Genomic DNA, 16,482 nt, shown 5'->3' with positions numbered 1-16,482 from the left:
TCTTCTAAATACTGCTTTCACCTTAAAGGGTCTCAAAACGTTGTGTCTGTCCTGTGACTGCTGAAAATGGGTCTTCAAAACAGAATTCAATTTCCCAGCCACTGGTGAAAATAAACTAATAATGGAATCAAAGAAGTACCCTTATTCATAAACTTTGGGATATTAATATAATTACTGTCTACATTAAAACTCCCTACAAACCTCTGCTTTAATACCCCTCAGAAATCTCTTGCTATAACCTCCAGGTCAGAGGGCTTTAAAAATTACCATTGTTGCCTCTTTAACATCTTCTGGTTGGGAACAAATTCTATCAAATTCAAATTCTAGGAACACCCGGTGCTTCCTATGGCCAGTCCGGCCCTGCCTGCAGTCTCCACAGAGGACACGAGATATATATATATATATATATAGGCAGTAATTATATTTATATCAATCCTGTATAATAATGAAGCTCTGAATGAACATCAAATCCCATCTGACAAACCAAAATAGACAAATTCAAGAGGATACAATGATATTACAGAAAAATGATACTTTACTTCATCATACACCTACTCCAAGAGATCATTTAAAATGAAAAAAATAAATAAAATGTCTTCGCAAATATATCAGCAAAGGAAAATGTCCCATTGTTGGGTAATTGACACATTAGTCCTAGTTTACTGAGACCCTTAGACTTTACAGTTAATTTGACAGACAGAGCTTTAAAGCTGAAGGTGTGACCTCACTGATAGAGGTCAATTCAATCTAAGAACACGGCAACACAGAGAAGAAAAACATTAGAAACCAAACAACTCTAAAGCCGTATCGGTTACCTAACGTAACCTCGGTTCTCTCTAGATGAGGGAACGAGTATTGCGTAAGCTAGCTTACGCTACGGGAAAGATCTTTTCTGAGATATTGAAGCCAAAAAATTATCCTTAATTTTTGTATCCATTGTCAACGCAGTGCGGCAGCTGCAGACCTTGAGCGGGCTAGCTAGCAAGCTCATAGGTTGCTCTGTGGCAACTGCTGCAGCCTATAGATGAGCTTGGGCGAACTCGCATCCAATGAGAGGCGTCCGCGCGCTCACTGCATAAAAGCCCGCCAAAATGGGCGTGACTAGAGTGCGTATAAGCGTAGTTCTTAGGCTGGAACCCTGGTTTTCATTGACTGAAGCGTAAAAGTCGCCGTGGCGCGAAAGCACGGCGTTACGCAATACTCGTTCCCTCATCTAGAGAGAACCGAGGTTACGTTAGGTAACCGATACGTTCTCTTACGAGAGGTTCTCTCGTATTGCATAAGCTAGCTTACGCTACGGGAACCCATTGTCAACGCCATGCGCGCCAAGCATCCACTGTATGAGCCCCAGGGAATTAAGGGGGGACCAGGGGGAGCCCTTATGAGTGGGGAAATAATATTTGGCCGGCAAGAATGCGGGTCATTGATTGTGTAATACATAAGCACATAGTGGGAAGGGTGCCGGTCTGTGTGGAATGTGTCCCATCAGTGCAGCTCACCAGGGGAGCTGTAGCGTATTAAACCGCTAGTAGTTTTGCCTGCAGAGCGGGCACTTCCATATTGTAAAATCTGACAAAGGTGGAGGGGGAAGTCCATCCCGCTGCCACACATATGTCGTGAATGGAAATCCCGCTGGACCATGCCCACGAGGATGCCATGCCTCTAGTGGAGTGAGCCCTAATGCCCAACGGGCATGGCAGGTCTTTTTTTTAGTGGACGCTATTGCAGCAGCAATAGCGTCCACTATCCATCTAGATAGTGTCTGTTTCGAGGCGGCGAGACCTTTGGTGCGCCCTCCGAACGAAACGAAAAGCTGCTCAGAGCGTCTGAAAGCGGCGGAGCACACAGTATACAATCTCAGTGCTCTGACCGGGCAAAGGAGATTGGTGTCGCGTCAAGCTATCGGTGCTGGCAGCGCCGATAGGGAAATGACCTGTGCTCTGAAAGGAGTACCGATCACCTTGGGAACATAGCCGTGTCTAGGCTTTAAAATGACCTTGGAGTCACTTGGTCCAAACTCAAGACACGCAGCGCTGACAGACAGCGCGTGAAGGTCTCCCACACGTTTGACTGATGACAGGGCAGTCAGAAAAGCGGTTTTGAGTGAAAGGTATTTCAAATCCACGGATTGAAGTGGTTCGAAAGGGGGCTTTCATAGTTTCGAGAACTATAGAAAGATCCCAGATAGGAACCGATGGGGAGCGGGGGTTCATCCTTCTAGCTCCCTGAGGAAGCGGATGACCAGCCCGTTTTTACCCCATGACTGGCCGTGCAGGGGTTCAGCGAACGCCGCAGCGGCCGCCACATACACTTTGAGCGTGGATGGGGATCTGCCCTTATCCAGCAGCTCTTGTAGAAATACGAGCAGCGACAACACCCCACATGTCCGCGGGTCCAGGTCTCTGTCGGTGCACCATTTTGAGAACACAGACCATTTTGACGCATAGAGTCTTCTTGTGGAAGGGGCTCTAGCGTGTATGATGGTGTTTATTACTCCTTCTGGCAGAGCGACGGGTAGTCGTTGATCACCCACGCATGCAGCCCAGCGCTCTGGGTGGGGATGCCAGATTGTGCCGTGAGCTTGAGAGAGGAGATCTGCTCTCACTGGGATGGGCCACGGCTGTCAGTGACAGCTGCGTAAGCTCCGGGAACCATGTCTGATTCTCCCAACGCGGGGCTATGAGGAGCACCGAGTGACGCGTTTCCTGATCCTCTGCATTACCTGTGGCAATAGCGAGGCGGGAGGGAAGGCGTAAGCGGGCGTCTTGGCCAGTCCTGGGCCAGCCGTCCTCGCTTCGAGAAAAATATTGGGCAGTGAGAGTTCTCTTTGGGCGCAAAGAGGTCTATCTCTGCTCTGCCGAATAGGTGCCATAACGTCTGGACTGTTTGAGCGTGCAGGGACCATTCCCTGGGGAATATTGTCTCTGGACAGTCTGTCCGGGCCATCGTTCAGGTGGCCTGGCACGTCGCGTCACCCTCAGCGAGCGCAGGTGGCACTGGGACCAACTCAGTATGCGTTTAGTCAGATGGAAGAGGTTCCTGGATCTGACACCGCCCTGACGGTTTAGGTAGGATACCACAGATCTGTTGTCCGAGCGGACCAGGGCGTGGTGACCCTGAATGACCGGGAGAAAGCGCAGGAGCGCGTACTCGACCGCTATCATTTCCAGACAATTTATGTGAAGGAGCTTTTCCTGAACTGACCATAGGCCGAAAACCGGAGAGCCCTCGCGGACCGCGCCCCAACCCGTGTTGGACGCGTCTGTCGAGACGACTTTCGGCGAGATACAGCTCCCATTGTCACTCCCGCTGATACCATTCGGCCACTGTCCAGGGCTGCAGAGCTGATATACAGGTCTGAGTCACCTTGATGGGCTGGCGGCCTGTGGCCCAAGCCCGGCGAGGCGCGGTGTTTAGCCAATGCTGAAGCGAGCGCATGTGCAGTAAACCCAGCTGATGTACTGCTGCGGCTGAGGCCATGTAACCTAGCACTCTCTGGAATTTCTTCAGAGGCGTGAGGCTGTTCATCTGAAAAGATGCGGCTAGTCGCTGAACACGGTGAGCGCGCTGTGTAGATAAGCGAGCCGTCATTGCCACGGAGTCTAGTTCTATTCCCAGGAAGGAAATGGTCTGACTGGGCTGTAGTGAGCTCTTGGTCCAATTGACTGCAAGACCCAAACTGTTCAGATGGCTGAGGAGAACTGCTCTGTGAAACAGAAGTCCATATGTGACTGAGCCATAATCAGCCAGTCGTCCAAATAGTTCAGAATTCGCAAACCCTGACTCCGCAGGGGTGCTAGCGCCGCATCCATGCACTTCGTGAAAGTACGGGGTGCTAAGGACAGGCCGAGCGGAAGGACGGTGTATTGATAAACCTGGCCGTCGAGGCGAATCTCAAGAATGGCCTGTGACGGGATTTATCTGAATCTGAAAGTATGCATCTTTCAGATCGAGAGAAATAAACCAGTCCCCTAGCGCACATGCACGAGGAGTTTCCTGATTGTAAGCATTTTGAGCGGTCTTTTTGCAAGCACCTTGTTCAAAACCCTGAGATCTATGGGTCTGAGGCCGCCGTCTTTCTTGGGAACAAGAAAATAACGGCTGTAAAGCCCCACTCAGCTCAGAGAGGGTGGCACTTTTTCTATGGCCCTTTGCACAGAAGGCTTGCTATTTCTGAGCGAAGCATGCACGCTGCTTCCGTGTTCACAGTGGTTTCGAGCAGCTCTGAAGCGAGGAGGCGGCGATCGAACTGTAGCAAATAGCCCTGTTGTATTGTGCTTAACACCCACTTGGATATCCCTGGAATAGCTTCCACGCTTTGAAGCGTAACGCTAGAGGGTGAATGGCCAATTCGCTCTGATTGCCGCACACAGAGCTGAACAAAATGTGTGGCGCGTTTAGTGTGTTCATGCATGATTGCTCGCAGACAGCATGAACAGGCTGTTTTGTGAGTGACTTCCCGATTGGAATGAATGGGGAAAGAGTCACATCTGTTACGTGATGCGCAAGCATAGTCATGGGCACGGGACGAACACACAGAGGAATGTTTGCTGGCCGTGTAACAGAGCGGGCAGAGAATGGGCGCGCGCAGGCATTTGTGGGCGCCTTCATTGACTCTGATGCTCGAGCGGTTCGTAACCGCTTTATGTGAGCGTGCTCTGGTGGGGACACGAGACATGCAGTGCTTGTGTGCAGAAGTGAACACTGGATTGTGGGCACATTTTCTACACATAAGACATGTTTGCTCTTTACAAGATTTATTTGGGTCGCCGTGAAAACGGCGTTTGAGTGCAGGCAAGCAGGCAGTGTCACCGGCTTGTTGGCTGCTAAATTCACCAATGTAGTAGCCTGAGAGAAGGGGACTGACAGGGGGCAAAGCTTTGACGGTGGTCCGGCCGCGGCGGGACTGAGCCGTCGTTTGTTCAACAAAGTTAGGAAGACTTCGGTTGCTCTGGTTTTAGCGTTACCTTAAATCGAGGCCCGCGGGGGGGCGGCGGTCTGCGGCGGCTGTCTGAGCGCTGATCGAGGCGGCCGCCCTGTCGACACTGAGAAGTCTGAGTTTGTTGAACTGGGCGCTGTGAAGAGGCTCGTGCAGGAGGCTGATCACGTGAGCGGCCTGCAGAGGAGCTAGCGCGACGCGGCAGGAAGAGGTTCATAGCTTGGGTGGCTTTCTGGACTTCTGAGGCGGTCAACAATGCCACTCACCGCGGAGCCGAAGAGACCGGTCGGAGAGAGCGGTGCGTTGAGGAACGTGGAGCACTCTGCTTCTCCCATGTCGGCTAGTGTTAGCCATAAGTGTCTCTCGGTCACAGTCAGCGAGGCCATGCACTTCCCTAGAGCTTGGGCTGCAGCTTTGGTAGCCTGAAGGGCGAGGTCTGTCGCGCCGTAGATCAGTAACAGCCTCTGGGTGCCTGCCTTTCTCATCCCACTCGAAGAAGGTCTGCTTGTAGGATCTGTAAAGCGGCCATTGAGTGCAGAGCAGATGCGGCTTGGCGGCGTCGGAATAGGTGCGGCCAACATAGGCGGAAGTCGCTCTGCAGGCCTTAGGCGGGAGCACAGGCTTGGAACGCCATCTCGCGAGGGCGGACAAAGGTGTGCTGCTACCGAGACCTCGACCGGGGGATGGAGGAGTAGCCTCTCTCAGTGGCGCCGTCCACCGGCCGAGAGAGGTGGAGACGTGGAAGCGGGTCCTGGCTGAAAAGGAGCGTTCCACGACTTTGCAAGCTCCGTATGTAATTCCGGCAGGAAGGGGCGGCCGGGCGCGGGTGTAGAGCAGCGATGGCTTTGAAGAAAGCAGCCGCCAAGTCTGTTGGGTGCCTGCTCAGGGGCGGTGACCACTCGAGCCCGAGGCGGTCGGCGGCCTGTGTGAGGAGCGTGTTAACTCCCTTCGACTCGGCGCGGGTCCTGCTGGATTCCTGGGCGAGGAGGAGGCTTGGGAGCCTGACCACTCCTCGCTGTCGAAGCCATGATGGAACAGCGGCCCTTATCCTCCGCCTCGTCATCCGAGATGGCAGCAGTCGCGGCCGCTCGGCGGCAACTGCGTGTCCCGGGGCGGGGAGGGTGAAGCGATGCTTCGAGGGAGAGGCTCCGGCGAGGCAGTCGCTTCAACCACAGTTTCCGGCAGCCTTTGTGAGCGGCGCTTCTTCCTGCGCGGCTGAAGGTAAGGCGGCGGCGGTTTCTGCTTTGAGCGCTCGAGTCGAGCCCGCAGGGTCGACATCGGTAGCTCCTCGCAGAAATCGCATCCGCCCTCAGTGAGGGCGAGCTCTGCGTGCCCCAGTCCCAGGCAGAGAGCGCCAGATGATGTGGCGGTCTCCTGTGCTGAGAAGAGCGCGACATGAGGCGCAAGTGGAGCGAGGCATCTTGAAAAAGACGCTCGTACTCTTTTGTGAATAGTTCAGTGAGAACTAGCTTGCTGAATAAAAGGATACGTCGTCGGATGGCGTAGCTTCGCAGGATGGCTGAAGGTGGCTGAGACGGCCGGCTTCTTCTAGCGCTGTCCACGCTTGCTTGATGCCCCTCGAACGGCGACGCGGCTTCCAGGTCAGCGATGCGAAGAGCTTCGCTGAAGAGATGAAAATCAGGGTTCCAGCCTACAAACTACGCTTATATGCACTCTAGTCACGCCCATTTTGGCGGGCTTTGATGCAGTGAGCGCGCGGACGCCTCTCATTGGATGTGAGTTCGCCCAAGCTCGTCTATAGGCTGCAGCAGTTGCCACAGAGCAACCTATGAGCTCGCTAGCTAGCCCGCTCAAGGTCTGCAGCTGCCGCACTGCGTTGACAATGGATACAAAAATTAAGGATAATTTTTTGGCTTCAATATCTCAGAAAAGATTAATCTTTCCCGTAGCGTAAGCTAGCTTACGCAATACGAGAGAACCTCTCGTAAGAGAACTGAGCAGTACACTGTTAGGAAAGAAAACAAAACATTTAAGTGCCTTTTCCTGAATGGGACAAACCACAGAAACCTCTAAACCTCCGAGTTGAAGAACCATTAATCAATTGAATCTTTATTAGACTAATTATGATGATTATGTAACATTGTAATTACTTTTTGTGTAGTTTGTGGTACTATGTCGCTGGTTGATCTTGCATGGGGTCACTAAGGTTTAGACTTCTGTAGAAACTAAAAGAACACACCAAATACCCCTATGCATTCCCACACCCCCTCCTTATCTCTTCGCACTCATATTTTCACAGAAGAGAACATGATGTCAGAACCAGACCTCTCCCTTATTCCAGTTCTCTGAATGTTATTAGCCGGAAATGCCACAATGCACAGCAACTGAATGAGTTATTCAAAAGTTATTTAAGCCCTTACCAAAAGGATTTCATGCTATTAGATTTCATCACTGTGAGTGTGATAAACAAGCATGTCATTTTCTGTGTCAATCATTTCAGTAGGAAAATGCTGAATACATTTTTTTAATAAATGATAATGGAATTTTATGCAAATAAAAATTATGTAATATTCTTCTACGTTCTTTCATTGTATTTTTTTTATTTGCACTATAATAGAATCAGGTCCACACCCAATGAAACTTGTGGAAACAGCGCTCCAAACTGTTTTAACCCCTGCTAAATCCACAAATACACTGTCAACACTCTCTGAAAGTACAGTTATAGACATAATTACAGTTTAATTCCTCGTAAAACACCCAAGCTAGGTGTGTATTGAGCATTACTGTTTTCTAATGAATCGCTCCCAAAAATTAAAAAAACATATGTTGCGCATAGATTTTCTTTTAATCATTAGAATAATATTTATATTTTTGGAATATGAGCTGCAATATTTGTTTCAGTTTCTAAAGTTTATAAATTAACTACTAATTGTCTTCAATGATTGAGATTGGTATCATTCTGCACTCATTTAAGGTACCGAAACAACAAAGACTGATGAAGCTGTTCAGAAATAGTCTGTTTAGTTTAACAGAGTTCAAAAGTCATTACAGCAACTCTGAGAACCTAGTTCATGATCACATGGTTCATATCACTCAAAATCATTAAATGTTTATCTTGTCCACAACTCTGGCCAACTAGTTTTGTGTTTTTGATCTTTGGACACTGCCCTATAGTCTGTCTTCAAAGTTTTTGATGATACATAATAAAACGTGTAGTCGAGACTGATCACACTTTGATTTCGGCAACAGTAGGTCGAAAGTTCTTCTACTGAAATTGTTCTAACAGAAATTCAAACCACTGCCCCCAGTGGCCGAAGCTGGATGTGTTCAGATAAAATGTCCACAGGGTGACTCCAAAACCGAGTTGCATTTTTAGTTGTAAATGACATAATACAACAAAAATGCCTATTTTACTAACCCACTTTCACATTCACTTCCACATTGTTCTTCTTGTGTTTTTGGTGATTCACTTTCTTTGTACATATCGCCACCTACTGGGCAAGGAGAAGAATTTACAGGAAAAAAGGACTTAAATATTGATCTGTTTCTCACCCACACCTATCATATTACAAGATATTGATAAAAACACTGGATTACTTTTATTCTATTTAGGTGCCTTTTGGAGCTTCAATGTTCTGGTCATCATTCACTCGCAATTTATGGACCAACAGAGCTGAGATATTCTTCCTAAAATCTTCATTTGAGTTCCGCAGATTAAAGTCATAGATCTGGGATGGCAAGGGGGTGAATAAATGAGTGAGTATTTAAATTTTTGGGTGAACTATTCCTTTAAGTCACTACAGCAAAACTGAAAACTCGTGGTCAGACTAAACGATTAATCACTTGCAGTTCCCTATCTGTCACTCACTCGACGTTGTGTCGATGAGTTGACACTAGGGGTCACTCCTGCGGAGCCCAGACATCTCTGATCTTGAGAAAAGGCCAATGGAAATTGGCGTGTGGAATTTGCATGCCACTCCCCCGGACATACAGGTATAAAAGGAGTGACGCTGCAAACAAACATCAGATATCTTCTTCGGAGCCGAGCGAGCAAGTCACAGAGCTGAATTCCTCTGCCGCCTCCATTCATCTCTACACGATGTTGGATCTACGGCGCTTTCCAGCGGTTCTCCCCCTCGCACACTACGTTGTGCTGAACACACACCCCTGGGCACTTCAGCAGCAGAAAAAGTTCACGAGTGAATAACTTATATATTTATATATACCTACCTATATTATATATATATATATATATATATATATATATATATATATATATATATATATAAAATACACAAAAGAGTAATATTTTCTCTAAAAGAGTGGCACAAACGGAAAGCGTCTTTTTCAAGATGCATTTTCGTTGGGCCATCTCAACAGCACAGCGGATGAGATGTCGCTGCAGGTTACGCCCAGGGGAGAGTGGAGTTCCACCTCAGGTGGTCCAGCTGATCTGGAGTTGATTCGGCCAAGCACAGGTAAACCTGTTCGCTTCCCCAGAATCCTCCTATTGCCCACTATGGTACTTTCTGACCGAGGCTCCCCTCAGCACAGATGCCTTGGAACACAGCTGGCCCCTGGGCCGGGTGTATAGCTTGTGCATAGTGCCTTTCCCCTTCCTTGAGGTGAAGATGTGCGCTCTTTCCCCAGTTGCATTCGCAAGAAGTGTGAACCCTGGACGTTCTTTCGTCGAGTCTTTGGAGAGGCTCGCTGCCGCCCCAGTACGGGCATCACCCAGGCCCCTGTACTGAGGTAAGTGCTCCACATGCGCTGGTTGTCCCCTAGGCAACCCTGTGTGATGTATATTCCGCAAAATGGTTTCCCTGCCGGTAAACCGTGTCTTCCTTGGGCAGAGGGCCCTCTGTCCTTAGTCGCCGTGCTTGTAGTAACTCCTCCCCCCTTGGGTAAGTCCTACCACGATGCCGCTCCGCACGATGTGCTTCCATTCCTAACCGGTAAGACCGTGTGTTGTATTCCACCTAAATTCCCACCCCTCACAGGGCTGGGTGTGGTCTCCGCAGTGTCCTCCTCTTTGGAGGGACACCCCCCAGCTTGGACCATATATTTGGCCCCCAAGCCAAACGATTTTGTTCCTTTTTTGGGGCGAACAATAGAGAGAAGGCCATGGCTGGGCCAGCCAGTCCTTATACTTCTGAGCAGTTAGCTGTTCCCCTAGGTGCAGGGGACCGCTTCATACTTGCCAGTGTGTTGGGGGTAGTTATGCGATGGCTTGCTGCGCTGGCTACGAGGCACACAGAGGTCTGTCCGTCTCGCACCGCCAGTCTGCGTAACTCGGTTCAGCTCTTGTGGAGTTTTCCATTGGGACCCCTAGTGTCAACTCATCGACACAATGTCGAGTGAGTGACAGATAGGGAAGGTCTCGGTAACCTCCATTCCCTGATGGAGGGAATGAGATGTTGTGTCCCTCTTGCCACACTGAACCAGCTGCTGAAATGGCCGGGTCTTTGGCTCGGCTCCTCAGTGCGATACCTGATGTGTGTTTGCTGCGTCACTCCTTTTATACCCATATGTCCGGGGGAGTGGCATGCAAATTCCGCACGCCAATTTCCATTGGCCTTTTCTCAAGATCAGAGTTGTTTGGGCTCCGCAGGAGCGACCCCTAGTGTCAACTCATTGACATAACGTCTCGTTCCCTCCATCAGGGAACGGAGGTTACATCAGTAACCGAGATGTTTTCATTCTTAATCCTAAATTGTAATTATTGTAAAAAAAGATCATGTCCCTCTTGTCCTATAATGTCTACAGCAAATTTTAAATATCTGTAGTTATTGTGATTTTTTTTTCAATGCTTAATTTGTGAGATTGTTAATAATTAATACTTGTGACTTCTTGACATAATGTCAATGTCAACATAACTAAGATATAGTGTTTGTCTTATAAAGACCTATTAAATCCACGTACCTCTTTCCCGTTATTCACATTTTGGTCAAAAAGAAATATGGTGCTAGTTTGAATAAGGTCTATGGAGTCATTAATTGCATTTACATGTAATAAGTAGGACACTGTAAAATAAAGTGCTGCCACTGAACACTTTTAATACATTGTGACAGTTGGCAAATTTGTTTAACCACAGATCAGATTTTAGATTTCAACTATAACATCGTGTTTTTGGTGTACTGCATATGTGACACTAGTTTACGTTAATTAAATCCTGTTCAAAGGTGTTGCACGTATTCCTATTAATTTGACAATAAAACGAGAGTTACCAGATTAATCAGACAACATTTCTAAAGCACATTTAAGGTGGATAAAGGTGGTGCAAATTTAGAATGCATTTTCAAAGGGAAGGGCAGGTGACTGTGCTGAACAGAATGACAAGCCGCCAGCCCTGGCCTGAGGATATCTTCATGAAAAATATACGCCTTTATTTCTCATAGTAATTAATGTATAACACGCAATTCAGCTAAGCACTTATGAACAATCATAAGTGGATGTCGCCCCACTGAGACAAAACACTTTATTGTGAAGACTACAAGAAAAGTGTGACCATTGGAAGATTGTAAAAAAAATATATATATATTTTTACTGTATCTTGTCTCTTTTTTGGATTTTTTAAAGTATGAAGGTTATAATAAACCTTGTGTTGTTTAAATACCTGGGCAGTTTTGTTTCGAGGGGATTGCTAGGGTATTCTGGGTGGTTGCTAGGCAAGTGAAATAAGTTTGAAATAATCAATATTCCGAGTCCCATTGACATTCCGTCACTTGGGGCTGTTTACACCAAATTCCTCCTTGCAAAAAAAAAATATATAGGTGCTCATGCTCGAGACGATGAAAAAAACTGTGAGAAACGGCAAAATTCCATCACTGAAAAAAAAAGTTTGTTGTTTAAACTTAATTCATTTGAATGAGTACATTTAACTAAAATATCTTAGTAAATTCAGTAACCTCTTAAAAATATGATATACACATTGCTTAAATAAACATTTTATTAATACGTCATGTTTTGAGTTTTCCTCACAAATATAAATTTAATCATGTTCTAAATTACGGAAGCCTCCGATCATAAACAGGTTTGAGTAGGAAATTAATTTAAGACTGCACAAAACAAGAAGTTACCAAACGTAACAACAAAATTAACAAGAAAAACGGTATGTAAACTTGCAAACAGTAAAACCATGGAAGCTCATTATGTCATCATCCCAGTGCATGCTGGGAACACCAACTTCGAAAAGTTACTTATTTTATTTACCAGTGAAATGTGCTAAAATTACCAAATAGATATGAAAATGTTTTCTGCTTTAGGATTATACATGATGGCACATTGTAAAAATAACAAACAATAATGAATAATATTTAATTATAAGTTGGAACAGTGGTTCTCATCCCTGTTCCTGGAGGCCCCCCAACAATGTATATCTCCCTTTTCTGACACCCAATTCAGGTCTTGGAGTATGCAAGTCTCCAAAATGTCTGCAATTTTAATGGTAAAAGATTGTAAAAATGCTACAGTAAAAAAACGTAAATTGGTAAACCAGCAGTTACCGTAAAATATACGTATATATATTTAAAAAGACAATAGTTTTATGGTAAAAAAAAAAAAAAGGTTTTTAGATGTAAAAAGTATGATTCCCCCATATAATTGATGGTTACAATTTATATTATGTTTAACAAGATAGTACATGTATCTTTTACAGTAAAAACAGTAATCAGGCATTCCCAGAATTTCCTCTGTGACTCATTACATCTCATTGTAAGGGAATAGTTATGATTCTTCTTATTTTAAATATCAGTTATGTACTTTGGGGTGTTCTGAGTTATATGTAGTTTAGTTCATGTTTACTGCATTATTTAAATTTCACATGTGTTACCCTGATAATGTTTAGTGTTTATGTGAGTGACACTGAGCACTGTCTCTAAGTTCTGTTTATAGGTCATTGCTCCAGGAAGGGCAACTATTGCTGACTTCTGTCATCATGTGCCCTTCTGTAATTAATATGGTGATTAGCAATACATTATAAAGTGAAAATCAGATTCTCAACATGATTCAACAAGACAGAAACTCCTCTAAATCCCAATAGAACAATAAACACTAACAAGTCTCCTACTCCTACATTTTGCATGGAAATATATTAAAATAACACTTAATTTTAAAATGTTCTCTCCCAGTCCAGATTTAGCAATACATTGCTGGAACAAATATTATTAAAATAGTCCCAACACAATTGGATTAAGTGAATATAGATGGATTGTACACAATGAAATTGAGTTGAGACTAAATGTTAAAGAATTGCATTGCATTAGCTCATTTTAAACAAGTGAATTGAGCAAGCAGTAAAAATAAAGCCGAGTGAACCCCATTCATTGGAAGTTTGAATCTGTTTGAACATTTCATAGCAATGTGATCATTTCACTTTTTGATGACTGTTGATTATCACTTGGACTTTACAGAATATAATTATGTTTCTAATTATATATGGGGCAGTGGTGACTCAGCAGTTGAGGCTCAGGGTTACTGACCAGAAGGTCGGGGGTTCAAGCCCCAGCACCACCAAGAAGCCACTGTTGGGCCCTTGAGCAAGTCAAGTCAAGTCAAGTGGTTTTTATTGTCGTTTACAGTTAGTACAGTACACAGCAAAACGAGACAATGTTCCTCCAGGACCATGGTGCTACATAAAAACAACAAAGGACCAACACAGGACCACATGAGACAACACAACGAAATAAAATACCTATATATACCTATATAAAGTGCACGTGCAAACATGTGCAAAGTACGGGACAGTACAACAAATTACTGACAATGAACAGGACAATAGACACAGTGCAGCTCTGACCAGTACTCAGTAGTGCAAAAAGATGACAGTTTCTAAAAAACTTACACATAACATACTATGAGATAGTGTTTATTGCACATAGCAGTTATTGAGGTAGCAGACAGTTATAAAGTGACAGTAATTAAAGTGCAACTCAGGACACGTGTGTGTGTGTGTGTCAAACCAGTCTCTGAGTATTGAGGAGTCTGATGGCTTGGGGGAAGAAGCTGTTACACAGTCTGGCCGTGAGGGCCCGAATGCTTCGGTACCTCTTGCCAGACGGCAGGAGGGTAAAGAGTTTGTGTGAGGGGTGTGTGGGGTCGTCCACAATGCTGGTTGCTTTGCGGATACAGTGTTTTTTGTAAATGTCTTTGATGGAGGGAAGAGAGACCCCAATGATCTTCTCAGCTGTCCTCACTATACTCTGCAGGGCTTTGCAGTCCGAAACGGTGCAAGTCCCAAACCAGGCAGTGATGCAGCTGCTCAGGATGCTCTCAATAGTCCCTCTATAGAATGTAGTGAGGATGGGGGGTGGGAAATGTGCTTTCCTCAGCCTTCGAAGAAAGTAGAGACGCTGCTGGGCTTTCTTGGTGATAGAGCTGGTGTTGAGGGACCAGGTGAGGTTCTCCGCCAGGTGAACACCAAGGAATTTGGTGCTCTTGACGATCTCCACAGATGAGCCGTCGATATTCAGCAGAGTGTGTTCACCTTGTGCTCTCCTAAAGTCAACAACCATCTCTTTTGTTTTGTCGACATTCAGGGACAGGTTGTTGGCTCCACACCAGTTCGTCAGCCGCTGCACCTCCTCTCTGTATGCTGACTCATCGTTCTTGCTGATGAGACCCACCACGGTCGTGTCATCGGCAAAATTGACAATGTGGTTCGAGCTGTGCATTGCTGCACAGTCGTGAGTCAGCAGAGTGAACAGCAGTGGACTGAGCACACAGCCCTGGGGGGCCCCAGTGCTCAGTGTAGTGGTGGTGGAGATGCTGTTCCTGATCCGGACTGTCTGAGGTCTCCCAGTCAGGAAGTCCAGGATCCAGTTGCAGAGGGAGGTGTCCAGGCCCAGCAGGTTCAGCTTTCCAATCAGGTGCTGGGGAATGATTGTGTTGAATGCTGAGCTGAAATCAATTGTCTAGGTGTGTGAGGGCCAGATGGAGGGTTGTGGTGATGGCATCGTCCGTTGAACGGTTTGGACGATACGCAAACTGTAGTGGGTCTAGTGAGGGGGGCAGCTGGGTCTTAATGTGCCTCATGACGAGCCTCTCGAAGCACTTCATGATGATGGGTGTAAGTGCGACGGGACGGTAGTCGTTGAGGCAGGACACTGAAGACTTCTTTGTCATGGGGATGATGGTGGTGGCCTTGAAGCACGTTGGAACGACGGCGCTGCTCAGAGAGATGTTGAAGATGTCAGTAAGAACATCTGCTAGCTGGTCTGCACATCCTCTGAGCACTCTGCCAGGAATGTTGTCTGGTCCAGCAGCCTTCCGTGGGTTGACTCTACGTAGAGTTTTCCTCACATCTGCCGTGGTAAGACAGAGCACCTGGTCGTTGGGAGGAGGGGTGGTCTTCCTCGCCACCACGTCGTTCTGCACTTCAAACAGAGCATAGAAGTCATTCAGCGCATCTGGAAGGGAGGCATCTTTGTCACAGGCAACTGATGTTGTCCTGTAGTTGGTGATGGCCTGGATGCCCTGCCACATGCGCCGCGTGTCACTTTACTCCAGGTTGCTCCGGGGGGATTGTCCCTGTAATAAGTGCACTGTAAGTCGCTTTGGATAAAAGCATCTGCCAAATGCATAAATGTAAATGTAAATGTTCTCATCTTCAAACATAAATGTTTTGAGTTGATTACAAGTGTACTGGTTTATTATTTTCGACAGAGCAGCGTTCCCTTTTTTCAGTGTAGTGCATGTTTACATATAAGAAAAATATAGAACAAACTGCACGAACGTATGCAAAAAAAAAAAAAAAGAAAACATGATTGGTGTGAACTAAGTCTAAAATAATAATTCCTTACATTTATATAGCACTTTTCTAGGCACTCAAAGTGCTTTACATAGCATATGGATGATGCGACAGCAGCCATAGTGCACCAGAACGCCCACCACACACACCAGCTATTGGTGGGGAGGAGAGAGTAGAGTGATGTAGCCAATTCAGGGATGAGATTAATAAAAGGCCATGATAGATAGGGGCCAATGGGATTTTTAATGACCACAGAGAGTCAGGACCTCGGTTTAACATCTCATCCAAAGGACAGTGCCTTTTTACATTATAGTTTCTCCATCACTATATTGGGCCATTAGGACCCACACAGACCATAGGGTGAGCACCCCCTGCTGGCCTCCCTAATACCACTTCCAGCAGCAACCTTGGTTTTCCCCAAGAGGTCTCCCATCCAGGTACTAGCCAGGCTCAACCCTGCTTAGCTTTAGTGGGCAACCAGGCAAGAGCTGCAGGGTGATATGGATGCCGAATCTATGGGATTTTTTTTTCTGAGTGAGCAATGGGAAAACTGTACATCCTATATAAATACAGCTTATAATGTTAGAACAGGCTGAAGGCTGACTAAAGGTGACTGTGCCAGGTTTGGCAGCTGTAGCGAGAAAATAAAAGATAAATAAATAAACCTAACCCAAGTTTGTACAATAGTTTGTTGGACTTGTCAAGCAATGCAACATGAAAAAAGAATCTGGAGGTATTAAAAAGTCAATCAAATTTGAAATTGGTGTTGATTTATATACATGAAAGACACCAGAGGTGTTACAAGGCCTCATTCACTACCTGCCTCTGCACTGAC

Source organism: Xyrauchen texanus, chromosome 46 (assembly GCF_025860055.1).
Source record: "Xyrauchen texanus isolate HMW12.3.18 chromosome 46, RBS_HiC_50CHRs, whole genome shotgun sequence".
NCBI lineage: Eukaryota > Metazoa > Chordata > Actinopteri > Cypriniformes > Catostomidae > Xyrauchen > Xyrauchen texanus.
The sequence above is the reverse complement of the archived record's forward strand: the minus strand, read 5'-3'. Positions refer to the sequence as shown.